Here is a 17,047-nt window from a genome sequence, read left to right as displayed (position 1 = left end):
CAGGATCAATGTTGGATGCATTTTTGTTCTCCATATATATATCCCTTGGATAGAAGGAATGCAATGTCACTTTTCTGATGAGGTAGAAGTAGATGGATTGGCGATCAATGAGGAGGACTATAAAAGACTTCAGAGACTGATGATGGGTCATCACTAACATTGTCACTGTGAGTGAGATAAGAGGTTGGGAGATTTTTTTATGCAGTGTTGTTGGAGCATGGAATGCTTAGCCACAGGAAGTGATGGATGCAGAGACTGTTGCATCTTTTAAAGGAAATTTGGATCAAATATTTGAGGCAGAGGTAGATGCAGCACTACTTGGAGACAGCAACTCACTGGGATAAGTTTTGAATTGCTCTAGCAAAGAGCTAGCACAGGCATAATGGACTGAATGGTCTCTTTCTGTGCTGTAAACCTCTGTAGTTCTATGATCCTAACCCAGTCTCAATCAACAGTCCGAGCAGCATAAAATGGGCCTGAGAGTAAGTCATTAGTTAGGGAATGGGATAGTGTAATGAGGAAACTATAAAGAGTAAAATGAAAACTGGGGATAAGTAATTGGATTTTATATTTAGTGTAAAATCACATAACTGTATCTGACTGGAACAAAAGTTCTAACTCAATTTTCTTGAATCAGAAGGTTCTATTAGCTGTGTATTTTTCTGGAATGGAAGCTGGTTCAGTTCTTGCCTCGATGTTGTTTTATTCTCCCCCACGAAGTGGAAGTTAATGAAGCTTATGAAAATATATGGTGGAATGCAGTGGAAAAATAAGCATACATCTTATGCTGGAAACTGATGAAGGCAGTTCGCTCTGGGCCAATGGTGAAGAGAGCCAACACATTACATTATATAAACAGGGTCATATTCAGTCCACTTTAGCTGCCTGCTCCTATCAACTGCTATGAGTTTGAGTCTCCGGTGTTTTTGTGTACTCTAAGGGGCCGAAATGACCCCTTTTAATGATGGCTGTGAGCGCAATATAGACTTTGTCCTGGAGCGGTGAGAAAATCGCCCGGCGCGGAATTGGGCAGTGTTTTTGCAGAGACGCTACAAGGCACGAGCACCCTCCATGGCAGCGCACAGCGATGATGACATCACCATCGTGCACATCACCCCCTTACTGCCCCGGAAGATAAATTGCCCCACGCAAGCTATCTCAGTGCCTGGTGATGACAACGACAGCTTGAACTGTCGAGTTGCAGTCGGGAACTGGATAAACCAGCACTATTTAAAGGCACCATCTTGAAAATGTTATTTTTGTCAGCCATTACCTATTTCTCATTTGCAACATTTAGTGAGTGTGGCTGCTGGACTGATCTCAGTGATTTTTTGCAAGACCATTGTTCTGACTCCTTCCTTTTCTCCTGTTTTACTTATGGCACTTTTCGACGTTGTACCATTTCTGCATGGGCTCTGTGCTGGCACTCGACTGCCTGCTCCGACTTCACCGTCAGAGGATGCTTCGCCGAAGACAACGGCGCCGGCAATTGCGAGGGCAAGGCATCGAGAGAGGGAGAGAGAAAGGCCATGACTAAGAGAGGGAGCAGAACAGGGAGAGGTCCATGGAGAAGAGCATGGAGAGGCCCATGGAGCATGCCACAGGGACAGGCACAGGGAGAGGGAAAGGGCGAGGGAATGGGAGAAGTACAGGGAGACAGCAAGGGAGAGGGAAAGGGACAGGCACAGAGAAGCACATCCAGCACCACAGGGACAAGCACATGAAGATGTTGCCAGAGGAAACAGGCGCCACAGGGACGGCAACAGGAGGCCTTAGCCCTCCCAGGGTATTCTGTCAGTAGTTCTCCTACATTAATTACACTGAGAAGCAGTGTGTGCAAAGGTTACATTTCAGGAAGGACGTGGTCACAGAGCTCTGCCATCTGTTGCAACGGGACCTCGAGCTTCACACCAGGGTGAGGACAGTTCTCTCAGTGGCAATCAACGTCACAATCACTCTCAGTCTCTACGTCAATGAATCTTTCCATTGAGCAATAGGAGACATCTCCAACATCTCCCAGTTTGGCATCCATTGCTCCATTCACGAGGTCGCAGATGCTCTGTACAGAAGGAGGAGGGGCTACATCTCCTTCCCCATGAGCAGGGAGAAGCAGCATGAGCGTGCATGTGGCTTTGACAGGATAGTGGGCTTCCCCATGGTGCAGGGTGCCATTGACTGCACCGGCGTTGCTTTGAGGGCACCGCAGCACAATCCAGAGATCTTCCGTAATCGCAAAGTTGACCACTCACTGAGTACAGTTGGTGTGCAACCACACACGCAGAATAATGACAGTCAATGTCCACTGTCCTGGCAGCAGCCACGATGCCTTCATCCTGTGCCAGACCGATGTGCCAGGTGTGTTCCAGACCCCAAAGGAAGCTCGCGGTTGGCTGCTCAGGAACAAGGGCTATCCGCTATGCACCTGGCTCATGACTGCCCTCCACAACCCCAACACGCCTGGCCAGCACTTGTACAATGTGAGCCATGCCACCTCCAGGAACATCATTGAGCAGACTATCGGAGTGCTAAAGCAACAGTTCCGTTGCCTTGACCGCTTGGGAGGAGTCCTGCAGTACTGGCCTGAGCGGGTGTCCCTATGCGTCGTCATCTGCTGCATGCTGCACAACCTGGCCATCATAAGGGCACAGCCATTTCCACCAGGAGGAGGACCAAGAGGATCTGGAGGAGCAGCAGGAGGAGGAGCAAGAGGAGGAGCAGGAGCAGCAACAGCCATGACGGAGAATGCAGCGAGTCCATCGTGATCCTGTAAGGAACGTCCGCGACAGTCTCGTCAGAGCTTCTTTCCATTCATTTCCATCCAACTTCCCGGTTCCTGTGGACGTCCTCATCACCACATCAATTTGCCCTTCCATACCAAATCCCCAACACTGAAATGAGAGACAACAGCAAACATTAAACATTCCAATCACCTTTTATCAAAAAACAATAAAATGTATAAATGTGTCTTTAATTATCACCCTTGTGCATTTCCTTCTAGCCCCTTTTTCATCCACCTATTCTACTACTTCTCCGCAGTGTCTTCCCTGTGGCTGCAGCATGGCTATTGGAAGGCTGCTGTGTGTCAGGGCCAGATGGACTTGTAGGGCGCTCGCGACCAGCTCTGGGCCTGGAAGGCCCAGCTTCAGACTGCACCACCTCAGGCTGGGCGACGGAAGTCTGGGCTGGCTGGGTGACAGTCATAGGACAAGTGCAATGGCAGAGTGGCAGTGGTGGGATCAGGAATGCTGTCATCCTGAGAGAGGACAGCAGGTTCCTGCTCAACTGACCCAGTGCCACTCCCCCGGGGCAACACCTCCGCATCCCCACCAATTTGATGGAGCACAGATTGCTGGGCTGCTGCGACACCATGAGATCGACTGTTGTGGACCCAATGGCGATGGCAGCAGTCAGGGCTTGCGTGGCTTGCAGCTGAGACTGCATGTCATCACCAAGACGTTGCGTGGCATCAATCTGAGACTGCATGAGAGCAGTCTGAGCATCCATGCGAGCAACCATTGACTCTATCGCAGCAGCAAAATGTTGCATTGCTTTGCCTGTGCTTCAATAGATGCTGCCACATCGCCCATGACACAAGTCATGAGGTCTGGATCCGCACGGTCTGCCTGGGAGTCCACCATCATCTGCATACTGGCAATAATGGGCTCCATGGTGTGTGCAGAGCCGTCAACAATGCGGGTGAGGTGGACTCCTCCACGCTCCTTATGATTTGCGACAGGCTCTCGGGCACACTTGCCATTGCACCTATCATGTCGGAGTGCATGGCCATCACCCTTTGTGTGAACGCCTCCCCATTGAGGTCTGTGATATCTTGAGACACCATAACACACAAATCAGCAAAACATGGCTTCTGAATAAGAACTGTACCATCACATGACTTTATTGTTATCACATCAGTAGTCCAATAGGTGGCTCTATAACACTTCCTACACTTCTCCCTTTTTATTGAAGAAGTTAATCAGAACAAATGATCATAAGAACATAAGAAATAGAAGCAGGAGTAGGCCACACAGCCCCTCGAGGCTGCTCCACCATTTAATGAGATCATGGCTGATCTGATCATGGACTCAGCTCCACTTCCCTGCCCGCTCCCCATAATCCGTTATCCCCTTATCGTTTAAGAAACTGTCTATTTCTCTCTTAAATTTATTCAATGTCCCAGCTTCCACAGCTCTCTGAGGTAGCGAATTCCATAGATTAACAACCCTCTGAGAGAAGAAATTTCTCCTCATCTCTATTTTAAATGGGCGGCCCCTTATTCTAAGATCATGCCCTCTAGTTCTAGTCTCCCCCATCAGTGGAAACATCCTCTCTACATCCACCTTGTCAAGCCCCCTCATAATCTTAAACGTTTCGAAAGATCACCTCTCATTCTACATGACTTGCATGGTATACACAACTCTTGATAAACATTTCTCAAATGGAACCCATTTTATGCTTCCAAATTCTACTGTAGAATTCTGTAACACAAACAAAAGATAGGAACTTATTTTCCATATTTACAGATTAAACTTAACCACTGTTTTTCTGTTTCAAAGAGGGTACCTTCTTTCTTGAACAGAACTTTTTAATCTTGTTGTAGAACTTTGACTCATTCAAGCTAGCTAGTATGGATAGCGGATTGGCTAACTAACAGAAAACAGAGAGTCGGGATAAATGGGTCATTTTCCAGTTGGCAAACGGTAACTAGTGGGGTGCCACAGGGATTGGTACTGGGGCCTCAAACTATTTACAATCTATATGAATGACTTGGATGAAGGGACTGAGTGTAATGTAGCCAAGTTTGCTGATGATGCAAAGGTGGGTGGGAAAGCAAGTTGTGAGTAGAACACAAAAAATCTGCAAAGGGATATCGACAGGTTAAGTGAGTGGGCAAACTTTTGGCAGATGGAGTATAATGTGAGACAGTGTGAGGTTATCCAATTTGGCAGGAAATAAAAAGCAAATTATTATTTAAATGGAGAGAAATTACAAAATGCTGCAGTACAGAGGGACCTGGGGGTCCTTGTGCATGAAGCACAATAAGTTTCTGCATTTGGACTACAGCAGCTAAGGTTGGAACTGGGGACTTTGGATGGAGGATTTCTGTCAGGGGCTTATGGTCAGTAACTATGGTAAACTTACGACCAAACAAATATTTGTGAAACTTCTTGACCCCAAAAATCAATGCCAAAGCTTCCCTTTTGATCTGTGCATAATTCTGCTCACTGGCACTGAGAGTGCGTGAAGCAAAAGCAATTGGACTCTCCTCCCCACTTTCTAGTCATCATCATAGGCAGACCGTTGAACGAGGATGACTTGCTTCCACACCAAAGGGGATGAATTCACAGATGTTTCAATGGAGGACCCAATATTCCAGTCCTGAACTCCAGGGGTGGAAAATGCCTGTACGTGGATTTTTTTCACGAATAGTGATCTTTGCACATTAGCCACCACACGGGCTTGACAGAGCTAAGCCTTTGTCCAGTGGCAAGGGTAAACCAGGACGACTGGAGACCTGCTCTGCTGCATGGACCTAGTGCGCACACATATCGCAGTGTGTGCTGCCCCGGGCCCTCGGCTCTTCGGGGCCCCGTACTCACATTTGCCACACCTCCGCCGTGATCTCTTGCTGCTCCTTCACCACAAACATTCACTCTGCTTCCGCCACGATCTCTCACCGCTGATCTCTCACTGCTCCTCCGCCACGATCTCTTGCCGTTCCTCCGCCACAAAATGTTCACCGTACTTCCGCCACGATCTCGCACTGCACCTCCGCAACAAACATTTGCCGCGCCTCCGCTACGATCTCTCGCTGCTCATCTCTTGTCACGTCTCAGCCATGATCTCTCACCGCTGCTCCACCTCAATCATTCTCCGCTCATCCGCAACAACCTTCCGGCTCCTCCGCTATGCCTGGGCCCCACCAATGTTCCTGCCTACGCTCGAAACGGCAACCTGGGCCTTGATGATGTCACCCAGTCGCCCATCTCGAAGTCGTCGCACACTTGGAACGACTCGCACTGGAAGTTATAGTGGCATGCTCCAGCTCTTATGCTCCCGACCTGAGGTGTTGTCCTCTCACAGGTCGGGGTGGCCCATGATGTTGAAGGGTCCGCACTCCAGCTCTTATACTCCTGACCTGTGAGAGGACTATCTAGTACATGATAAATCACTGCCCCAACTCTGTACGGAGAGACATTACACACTAGCATGATCTCCTTAGATTCATCATAGTGAACTAACATGGTACTCTCTACTGATTGGCTTTTACACACTTTGGGTTAGAAAATGTCCCTCGCCCAAAATGGGGCGCTCCCACCCCGTTTCGGTCGTTTGTACACAGCTGCGGTTCAGGTCGCCTTTTGAGCGATATTTGGCTATTAGTTTTATTTTGTTTTGATTCGGAAGTCGGTCTTACTGGGGGCGGTGACTACACCTGAGGGGCAAAGACACAGCAGTGACAGCAACTGAGGGACGGAAGTTGAGGGAGCAGCGGAGTCACCGCTGCTATGATGTCATCACAGCGCCACATCACCACGGCTCTCCCCTTCACTTAAAGCGGAGAGCCTTCGCGATTTTAAAACTTCAGCCCACTGGGCCACTAGGGAGGGTTTCAGCCGGGCCAGTGATTGTTGGCGGCCCAGCCGATTCTGGGGGCATATTTGTTGGGCCGACATGGAAGTCAGCCCACAAAAAAAACATGGCAGCAGCGGGAGTGCGTCCTCCCCTTTAAGGGAAGCCGCACCGCCACTGTAGAAGGCCAAAGTCTCACTGGACCACCGGGAAAAGCAGGCCGAAGATTTTCTGAGGTGAATGTCACTGTCGGGGGCTTAGATCAGCGGTGCGCACAGTGATGCCGCGCTTAAGATGGATCGGCAGCAGCGGAGCGGTAAGGGGGGAATCGGGGCACCGCCGGGAAAACTCGGGAGGGCAGTTGGGTTATCAGCAGCCATTCCACCAAAAGTTGGCAGCCACTCCACTCCGCAGCGTGGTCGCCGATTTGTGGTGGTATAAGGCCTTAAGCAAAGGCACAATTTCGGCCTCTTTGAATGCCGTGTTGATGTTGTATTCTTTTGACCATTTCCAAGGGACCTGTTTTTTCAGCAGCTCATTCAAAGGATGTAAAACTGTAGCCAAGCTTGGGAGGAACTTCCCGAAATAATTCAAAAGACCCAAAAATGATTGAAATTCAGAGACATTGTTGGGAGTGGGTGCATTTCAGATTGCATCCAGTTTTCCCTTGCTTGGATGTAAACCATCTTTGTCAGCTCTGTGCCCTAAGTATTCCACTGAGTTTTGAAACATCTCACACTTGTGTACTTCTCTCGTCGTTTGAGCACTTCATTCAACACCTGATCGTGGATTTGCCTGTTTGGTGCTAAAATGAGTATGTCATCTAAATAACACACTACCCTTCAATCTCTTGCAAAATTTGGTTCATCACCCCCCTGGAATACGTCGGGACTGGAAGACACTCCAAATGGTAGCCTATTGAACTGACATAGGCCTAAATGAGTATTTTATACCAAAGCATGACTTGGACTCTTCATCCTACTCAAGTTGTAGGTGGACATTTGTTAGATCTAACTTTGAAAGGATCTGGTCTCCTCAAAGGGTTGTGAACAAATCTGCCACATTTGGCAATGCATTGGGTAGATTACACTCTAGAGCCTGGTTTAATCATCACACAACCTTATCTTACCATCTGACTTAGGTACAACAACAATGGATGTAACCCAATTACTCAGATCTACCCGAGAGATAATATTCTCAGTTTCTAGTCTTTCGAGTTCTTGCTCAACTTTCCCCTTGAGTGCGTGTGGCTTGCAGTAAACTGGTCTTGCTTCCTTCTGCACTCTGACACTTGCCTTAAAGTCTTGGATCGGACTGCCTGCCTCGCGGAACACCTTCGGATATTGCTTGATGACATCATCTTTTGATGCAAATTTCGCTTCCACATGGAAAATCTCATTCCAATCTAGCTTCAGTGATCCCAACCAGTTTCTACCTATCAAGGCAGGCTTTTTTCCTGCCATTACTAAGAGAGGCAAGTTATTTTTTAAAGTTACAATGTACTCACTGATACCCTCGTTATTTAATTGATCGCGTGTTCCAAAACGATAACTTCCAGCAATATCTATGGGCTCAGGACTGTTGTGCAGAATCTCCTTCAGTGGCGTGTCCTTTGGCTTGGTGGGAACAAGCACATTTTTCAGGGTTTCATATATTCGGGGCCTGCTTCAGTCAAGAAAATAGCTCGTTTCCTTTCTAAAACCGCCCGGTTACGGTTTACATCATTGGGCATCGACAATATTTTCCGCAGTGAAATACATTTCTAGCCACTCCACATACACTTCGAGAGTCTCTTGGTCACGATGGAACTCACCGAAGTGCCCTATTATTCCCATAGCCGCGGCCATCTGGACTCTGGCAACGATGACAGTTCAGCCATGTGTGCTCAAAATTTATCAATGCCCTCATCTGAGTCCTGTGCAGCAGAACCCACGTGCAAGCGCACCCCCCAGAGAGATGGCTTCTGAGTTTCCCTTTCCCCTTGACCCTGCTGCAGCCTGCTAGACCCCGATGCATCACCCAGTGCATACTTGTGTCCCAAACTATCCTCTAATGACCGCATAGTGCCAATATTTGAGCTGGTGTCTGCGGGTGAGAGAAGCAGTGATGCAGTGCTTGATGTCAGTGTTCACACTCCTTATTGCTTTCTTTTTGGTGCGGTCCCAGCCTGCAAGACCATCAGCAGGCCGGGGCCATTAGAGAGAGCAGTGTGGGGTGGCATGCCACTTCAGGAAGCAGCGCGTGCTGTTACAGGAGAGCGACGGCTGACACCAGTGCGGGCAGGTACAGCAGGAGCAGCGAGGTCGGGGCGAAGGAGTGGCAAGAGTTCATGGAGGGATGTGATTGGGGCGCAGGAGAGGCGTGAGTTTGGGGTCCATAAGAGGCGAGGGCCCAGGGGCAGCACGGGCCAGCCCACACTGTGATATGTGTGCGCACTAGGTCCGTGCAGCAGAGCTGGTTTCCGGTCATCTTGGTTAATCCTTGCCACTGGACCAAGACCTAGCTCTGCCAAGCCTGTGTGGTGGCTGGGGTGCAACGGCCACCACACGTTAAAAAAAAATCCACGCACAGGCATCTTCCACCCTTCAGGATGTAGTTCGTGGTCCGGAATATCATTGAAACACCTGTGAATTCATCCGTTCTCGCCATGAAAGCAAGTCATCCTCGTTTCGAGGGACTGCCTATGATGATGATAGTTCCTCCTCCACCCCCCCCTCCTCATCCTCCTCCCCACGTTCTTCTCCCTCATGACTGGGTTTGGGGGGTGGGCTCAGGCACAGTCTGCTCAACTGCTGGCTCATTATCTGAAAGCATAAATGGCACAAGAGTCATATCAGGTGAGCGCAGGGGGCAGGAATGGAACAAGGAAGACACAGTGTTAAGGCCTTCTGGTTTAAGGGAAAAGTGGGATGAGAGGGAATTAAGATACCATTGGCGCCCCCAGCGGGCTCGACCTTTCCGGCGGCCACGGAGTCCACCACCTGCAGGCCAATGAGCCGCAATACTCGTACCTCCTGGTCGGAAAGCTCGCGCAGTTCAGCTTCCCTCCCTCCAGTCTGCTACTGCTGCATCATTGTGTGCCATCTTGGCCTGCAAAAGAAAGGACGGTGTGTGAGCAACAGTGCAGTTACGTACGTTGTGGGTAAATAGCTGTGAATGTATGCAAGGCTTGAAATGAGGATATGAGTGTGAGTAGGCACAGATGGTTAGTGGTTGCCTGCTGGGTTCCATGCTGCTTTGCAGAATGTGCACAGGCAGAGGCTCAGAGGCTGGTATGTAAGAGTTGTGGAAACGTGTACTCACTTTGATCACCTGAGTGAGGTTGTTGAATTTCTTGCGACACTGGGTGGAGGTTCTATCCACCACCGTGCTGCCTGACATCTCTGCAGCCACCTCTGCCCACATGGCCTGCAAAACCTGTGGAGTCGGCCTGCTCCCAGGTGGAGGGAACAGTACTTCCCTCCTTCCCTCGACTGCCCCCACCAATGTCTCCAATGCCAGGTCGCTGAACCGAGTGCTCCTAGCAGAATGGCTTGCAGCAGCCATCACACACCTTCCTTGTCGCTCAGTCAAGTAAACAAATGATGAGATTGACCAAGTGCTGCCTGAAATGACATCCCCTTTAAGAACTGGAATGAACAGCGGCCTCTTTATCAGTCAAAGAAAATCAGGTGAAATTGGGTGCAGCCCCAGTGATTGCGCCCCTGCAACGCCCCACTGAGGCCATTAACACCTCTGATACTGCCTCGCTTCATTTTTCAGGGAAAGTGCCCAATTTCCCACAATTTTGCGGGCCATCTCGCTGGGCGCTAAAAGTCCATCTTTTTAAAATTTACTGCCCCAAACGCGAGGCTGCCGAATTTCGGCCTCTAAGTCCTTAAATCTCATTGGTTAAAGAGATAGATTGTTGGTCCCGCCATTCACCAAAGTCCCAGGTGCACTGTTGCCCCCGTTATCAGCTCACACTTCCACCGAGTTACATCGCAAAAATATTTTGATTTGGAGGCTGTAGGAAAAAGTCTAACTAACATTGTACGGTGTGGGATACCCCACTCCAGCAAGATTTGGCCCATTGTATCTAGATTCTTAGTTGTTCCATGCAGACTTTGTACTGATACAGATTGTTTAAGTACAGTTGCAGCAGTTCTGTCATAAACCCTGAGATATGATGCAAGTAATAGTAATTTTGAGCCACTTCTTTGGTTGAAGAAAACCACACTGATTCCACCTCTTGGATATTGTAAAGTATGAACTTTGACATGGAATAGGCCATAATCTATTTGGTCTAAAACAAAGAGATGGGTTTTCCTCTGCAACATTTCAAACAGGTCTCTAACATTCCATCACTGGCTTTGTTGGATGCTGAAATTGCCGATGGTCACAGTTAGAGAGAGATCTTAAATATTTCCAAGTCATTGTCATCATTTATTTGCTCCAGCATCTTTCAGGTGTGATGAACAAACTGAACAGCTCTCTTGCTCTATAGTTTATACGGTTGAACCCTGAGGAAACAGAATTACTTTAATTACGTAACCATAAACTCTGCTGTATTTTTGCTGTACATCAGCAGGCTGGGGCCATTAGAGGGAGCAATGTGCGGTGGCCCGCCCTGGAAATCGGCGCAGTCCCAGTCTGCAAGATCATCAGCAGGCCGGGGCCATTAGAGGGAGCAACGTGCGGCAGCATACCACTACAGGGAGCAGCACGTGCTGCTGCAGCAGAGCAATGGCTGTGAAGTGAGCGACTTGATTTGACGTCACCCAAATCCAGGTAGCTGATTGGAGTGCGGGCAGGTATAGCTGGAGAGTCGAGGTCGGGGCGAATGAGCAGCAAGGTCGGGACGGAGGAGGAGCAAGAGTTCATAGAAGAACGTGATCGGGGCCCAGGGGAGGCATGAGTTCGGAGCCCAGAAGAGGCGAGGGCCCAGTGGCAGCATGGGCCAGCCCACACTGCGATATGTGTGCATGCTAGGTCCATGCAGCAGAGCTGGTCTCCAGTCGTCTTGGGTAATCCTTGCCACTGGACCAAGGCCTAGCTCTGTCAAGCCCGTGTGGTGGCTGGTGTGCAACAGCCATCACACATTAAAAAAATCCACACACAGGCATCTTCCACCCATGGAGTTCAAGACTGGAATATCGGGTCTCCATTGAAACATCTGTGTACTCATCCCTTTTGGTGTGGAAGCAAGTCATCCTTGTTCGAGGGTCCACCTATGATGATGACTAGAAAGTGGGGAGGAGAGACCAATTGTTTTTGCTTCACGCACTCTTAGTGCCAATGAGCAGAATTATGCACAGATCAAAAGGGAAGCTTTGGCATTGATTTTTGGGGTCAAGAAGTTTCCCAAATATTTATTTGATCATAAGTTTACCATAGTTACTGACCATAAGCCCCTGACAGAAATCCTCCATCCAAAGTCCCCCGTTCCAACCTGAGCTGCAGTCCAAATGCAGAGACTTATTATGTTTCATGCACAAGGACCCCCAGGTCCCTCTGTACTGCAGCATTTTGTAATTTCTCTCCATTTAAATAATAATTTGCTTCTTTTGTAGTTCGTAACCTGGAATATTAGCTCCTTCATTGAAGCACCTGTGAACTCATGCCTTTTTGGCGTGGAAGCAAGTCATCCTTGTTTCGAGGGACTGCCTATGATGATGATGATGATGTATTTTTGCTGACCATAAAAATAATATTACGTAGGATATACCGCACAGAAACAGGCCATTCGGCTCAACCAGTCCATATTGGCATTTATACACCACACGAGCCTCCTTCCATCCTTCCTCATCTAACTCTACCAGCATAACCCTTCATTCCTTTCTCCCTCATATGCTTAACCAGCTTCCCCTGAAATGTATCTATACTCTTCGCCTCATTCTCATCACTCTCTCGACAAAGGAGTTTCTTCTGAATTTCTTATTTGATTTCTTGGTGACTATCTATATTTATGGCATCTAGTGTTACTCTTCCCCACAAATGGAAACGCTTTCTCTGTAGCTATTCAATCAAAACCTTTCACAATTTTGAAGACCTCAATTTGTTCACCCATCAACTTCTTTTCAAGGGAAAAGAGACCCAACCTGTTCATCCTTTCCTGACAGGTGTAACCTTGCAGAATAAGGTACACATCAATAGAATGAAAGTTTTTCCTATTCATATCTGCCATGAAGTTATTGCTAGGTGCCCTTGTGGCCATTTGCATGCCATCAATTAGGCTTTGCGCTTTCAGGAAGGCCTGCCACCTGATCAAAATGCTGCACCATTGTCCGTGGCAAATAAGGCTTCTGTCACTTGTTTGATGCAATGGAAAACAGAAGACTGACTATTGGAAGTGTTATCAGGAACGGCTTCAGAGGATCTGATCATGTAAAAATGTAATGCTGTAGTAACCTTCACAACCATAGGCACGGCCATACTTGCTTGGAGATCAGGCTCAGAGATAGAAGAACACCTTCATTAAGCTTAGATGGTAAGGGGGAGAAATTAGGGTCATTTGACTTTGTGACCTTGCGCGGCGCCACTAATGACTCTAACTAAATTCGGCGGGAGTTTAGGTTCGGCATTGCGCCCTGATCTCCTGCGCCCGGAGATTGTGACATAGTCGTCATGCGCATCACCCCTTTAGCGCCCCGACACCTAAATTGCGTTTCGCCCCCTGAAGCTGCGTCAGACGACAGGGATAGCTCTAGGGGATACGTACCTGGCGGCCGGCCGCTACTGGGGCAAAATTTTATGGGGAGCTAGCCGGCTGCTCCTGAAAAAAATCTTCCCGTTTTATTTTCCGATCCGGTGCCGCTTTAGACACAGGATTGATGCCGCTATCGCTCAGCCCGGCACTTTGCTTGAGTGCCGAACTGATCGCGTAGCACCCCTGCTCCCCGGTGGTCCAGGTAGGTGGGTTCCCAATATATAGGGCATGCAGCTTGGCCCTCTTCCCTTTAATTCAGCGAAGAGCCCCTCGTACACGGTAGTGCTACGAGGCCTAGTGCGTAGCACTGCTGAGGCGTGCGCCCATTACCACCCCAGAAAGGAAGTGCAGTGCTTGATTTAGCGCTCAACTTCCTTTCTGGGGCGGATCCCCAATTTATCGCGAGAGACGAGACTTCTGCGCCTGGCGCTAAGTCTCGTGCCTCGCGAGTGTTACGAGGCTGTACCGAATTTCTAAGCCTAACTCTCTTCAGACATCCCCAACCAGGTGTGTCCGAGTCTGAAAATTTGGCTCTTGAGGCATGGCTGTGTGGGCATCAGGTGCCGGAATGCAGTCAGACCAGTCTTGCTTTCCTCTGCAGGAATTCTTCTGCCCCCTCCAAATCCAGCAATGCCATTAGAATGCCCAGTGGCAATCTCAACACTGGTTGCTGCTAATAAAGACAGCAGATAGCTGTGGGAAAATATATTTGCAAAAGGAGCCTTACAATGCCAATGCCAGCAGCAGGTAGTAACATATAATGTAAAGGGGGTAGAGGGACTAACTGGTTTGCTCTTCGAAAGAGCCGGCGTAGATTTGATGGGCTGAATGGCTTCCTTCTGTGCTGGACTATTCTATTATAAGTAACGTACTAAAGAATTAAACACTTTAAAGGCCAGAACAGGAAATCTCTGCAGCAACTGTTTTGATAGTGAGAAGTATTAAAAGATTAACCAATTGAGTTTGACGTGGGAGTATTGTCTAATCATAAGGGCTATAATGATGGCATCTGTGAGGCCACTAAATCTGCAGCTCACTAAATTTGGTGCCCCACAAATTGAGCGTTTTGGGCTCACTGGCCCAAATCATCAAGGTCAAGTGCATCATCGCTGAATCGGCTGTCTGATGCTAACAGTTACAAGGTATCTCAGCTGTTACAGAAGGGACACTAATGTTCCACCTCCGCTAATCCTTGCCAACACAAAGTCCAGAGTTCTCTTCTACGGAAGAAATTAGTTTAAGAATAACCCGCGCGGTTTGCTATTATGCTGCGTTTCCTGCCATTATCAGAAAGGCTCCTTAGATAAATGTTTACATGGTCTTGACAAAAGGCTAATTCATTCCAGGCACGGGAAATGTTTGACTAAACTGCCCACACAGGCGACCTATATCACATAGCTGCAGCTGTGTCATTTTTGTGGTCTGTTTTAAATCCATTTTTTTCCCCCATAAGAATGCAGTGGTAGTATTACTCACCTGAATTGGAATTACTGGGCAAATTACAAAACCTTTTGTGATTTTAAGGCATCACAATAGAATTGAGGGTTAAAAGCAGCTACCTGTAATTTTCTGTAAATACAGCATCACTTTGGTCCCACCAATTATATTTCCTACAAAAATGCATTCATCACACAAGCCTGCTAATGACAGAATGGAACTAATATTTGAATTTGCATTTTTTTAATCATTTGGATATAGTGACATATAATAGCCACAGATATTTCTGCTAAAGGGGATTATGGGCATTTGACACACTTAGATAAATCAACTTGCTCCTGAAGCTTGAAAATAAATGATAATACAGTACTGTTCTCAAAAACACAGACAATCCATCTGACCATATCGGTGTTTCTTTTATCTTTCCTAATCTTCAGAAGAAATTAATTTTTCAAAGTTAACATTCATATAATCTGTGTTACAGTTTGAGATTCCGTGGCCATGGAAATGACTTGGACATGAGTATTTTTATTGTGCGTTTTTGGGCAGAAGACAGTGTGGATGGACAGTTCTCCTGACAGCCCCATGCTGAGTTGGCCATCTATAGACACACACGGCACGATTGAAATGCAAGATGGGCTGCTGTTTAGTCCACAGCTCAAAACAATAGCCCATTTATGAGCAACATCTGGTCATTCAGGAGACATCTGGCAACTTGACTTTGATGTCTGCCAGTCTTTCAACACCCAGACACACGAGGTTAGTCAGCGAAGACAGCAGAAAGGCTGCGAGGGAAAAATAATCTCTGTACTGTCAGTAGAAACAGATAGCAAATCAACTCCACCTTTCTACTTAAAGAAAGAATCCTTCCCCCCACCCCGCAAGTGGGCTAGTGTGTTCTTTAATTCCATAATGGTACGTGAACGGAAATTGAACTGATTGTAGCAAATGGCTTTCATCATACTCTCTGTTCTGTATGTTATGTCTACCGCAGAACACAGCAACTTACGAAGCAAACCTATAACACCTCGTCTCGTGTTCATTCAGTCCACCTTCACAGCGATTACAGGAGCACACGTGTTTAAGACCTAGAGGCTGATTCCAGGTTACAAGGGTGTTTCATTGTTGCACTCAATGGTCCTGCTATCATTCTAGCAGAGGCAGGGAGCTCCGGCAAAAACAAGGCAGATGACCAGACCCCTTAAAGGAGCGACTGATACTGCTGAATCCAAGAAGATATCTGTGGCAGACCAAATTCATAACAATCTAGTTTGGAACAAAAAGTCCCCCTCTGTATCTCTTAAAAAGGTACAACCCCATCGATTGTTAAGATAGCCATTTAATTTTAATAACTGATCAGTTATTTTAGACTAACATTCATTGAGTTCAAATCCCACCATGGCAGCTGAGGAATTTAAATTCAGTTAATTAAATGAATCTGTAATATAAAAGCTAATATCAGTAATGGTGACCATGAAAACTACTAGATTGTTGTAAAAACCCATCTGGTTCACTAACGTCCTTTAGAGAAGAAATCTGGTCTGGACTATATGTGATACCAGACCCGCACAATGTGTTTGACTCTTAACTGCCCTCTGAAATGGCTGAGCAAGCCTTCAGTTGTACCAAACCTCTACATCAAAGTCACTGTGGGAGTACCTTCATGACACGAACTGCAGCGATTCAAGAAGGCAGCTCATCGCCGCCTTCTCAAGCGCAATTAAGGATGGGCAATAAATGCCAGCCTTGCCAGCAATGCCCATGACAGAATTTTTTTTAATCCTTTAATTTTCTGAATGCAGCATTTTTGAAAAATTATGTATTCAGCAAAACTGACAATTTATTTTCACCCGCAGGAGACTGCATTTGAATTCAACCCAGATTGAAGGACTCAAGATGTTCTCCCAGCTGCATTTAAAGTAAAGGTGGGAAATTTATATTACTTGTTATATACCACAGCTTATAATTGCCAGTGAGATAGTAAAACCAGCAACTTTACTAACGGCTTAAATTTCTAAAGTGCTGAGATGACTGAATGCTATACAAGGTGGAGAGATGTGCACAGCAATAAAAGAAGGGATGTGCAAAGTGCAGGAGAAGAGTTGAGCAATGATAGAAGAGGAGAATCTTTAGAAGGCTAACGTTGGGAGCAACATTTGCTTGAAGTTGCGAGGCCATGTGGCCGCTCAGCCCTCCAGGGGTCCCGCGCAGCTGGTAAACCGGCTTTTAAATGGAAAAGACGGCGCATGCACAGGCTTTTGAATGGGCTACGCAGCCTGTTAAAGGGACCCGAAGAAATTACGGGGAACATTGGTTGGGAGTCTCCCAGAAATTATGATTGATGTCCTG

This window comes from Pristiophorus japonicus, chromosome 17 (genome assembly GCF_044704955.1).
Source record: "Pristiophorus japonicus isolate sPriJap1 chromosome 17, sPriJap1.hap1, whole genome shotgun sequence".
Lineage (NCBI taxonomy): Eukaryota > Metazoa > Chordata > Chondrichthyes > Pristiophoridae > Pristiophorus > Pristiophorus japonicus.
This window is presented reverse-complemented; position numbering follows the sequence as displayed.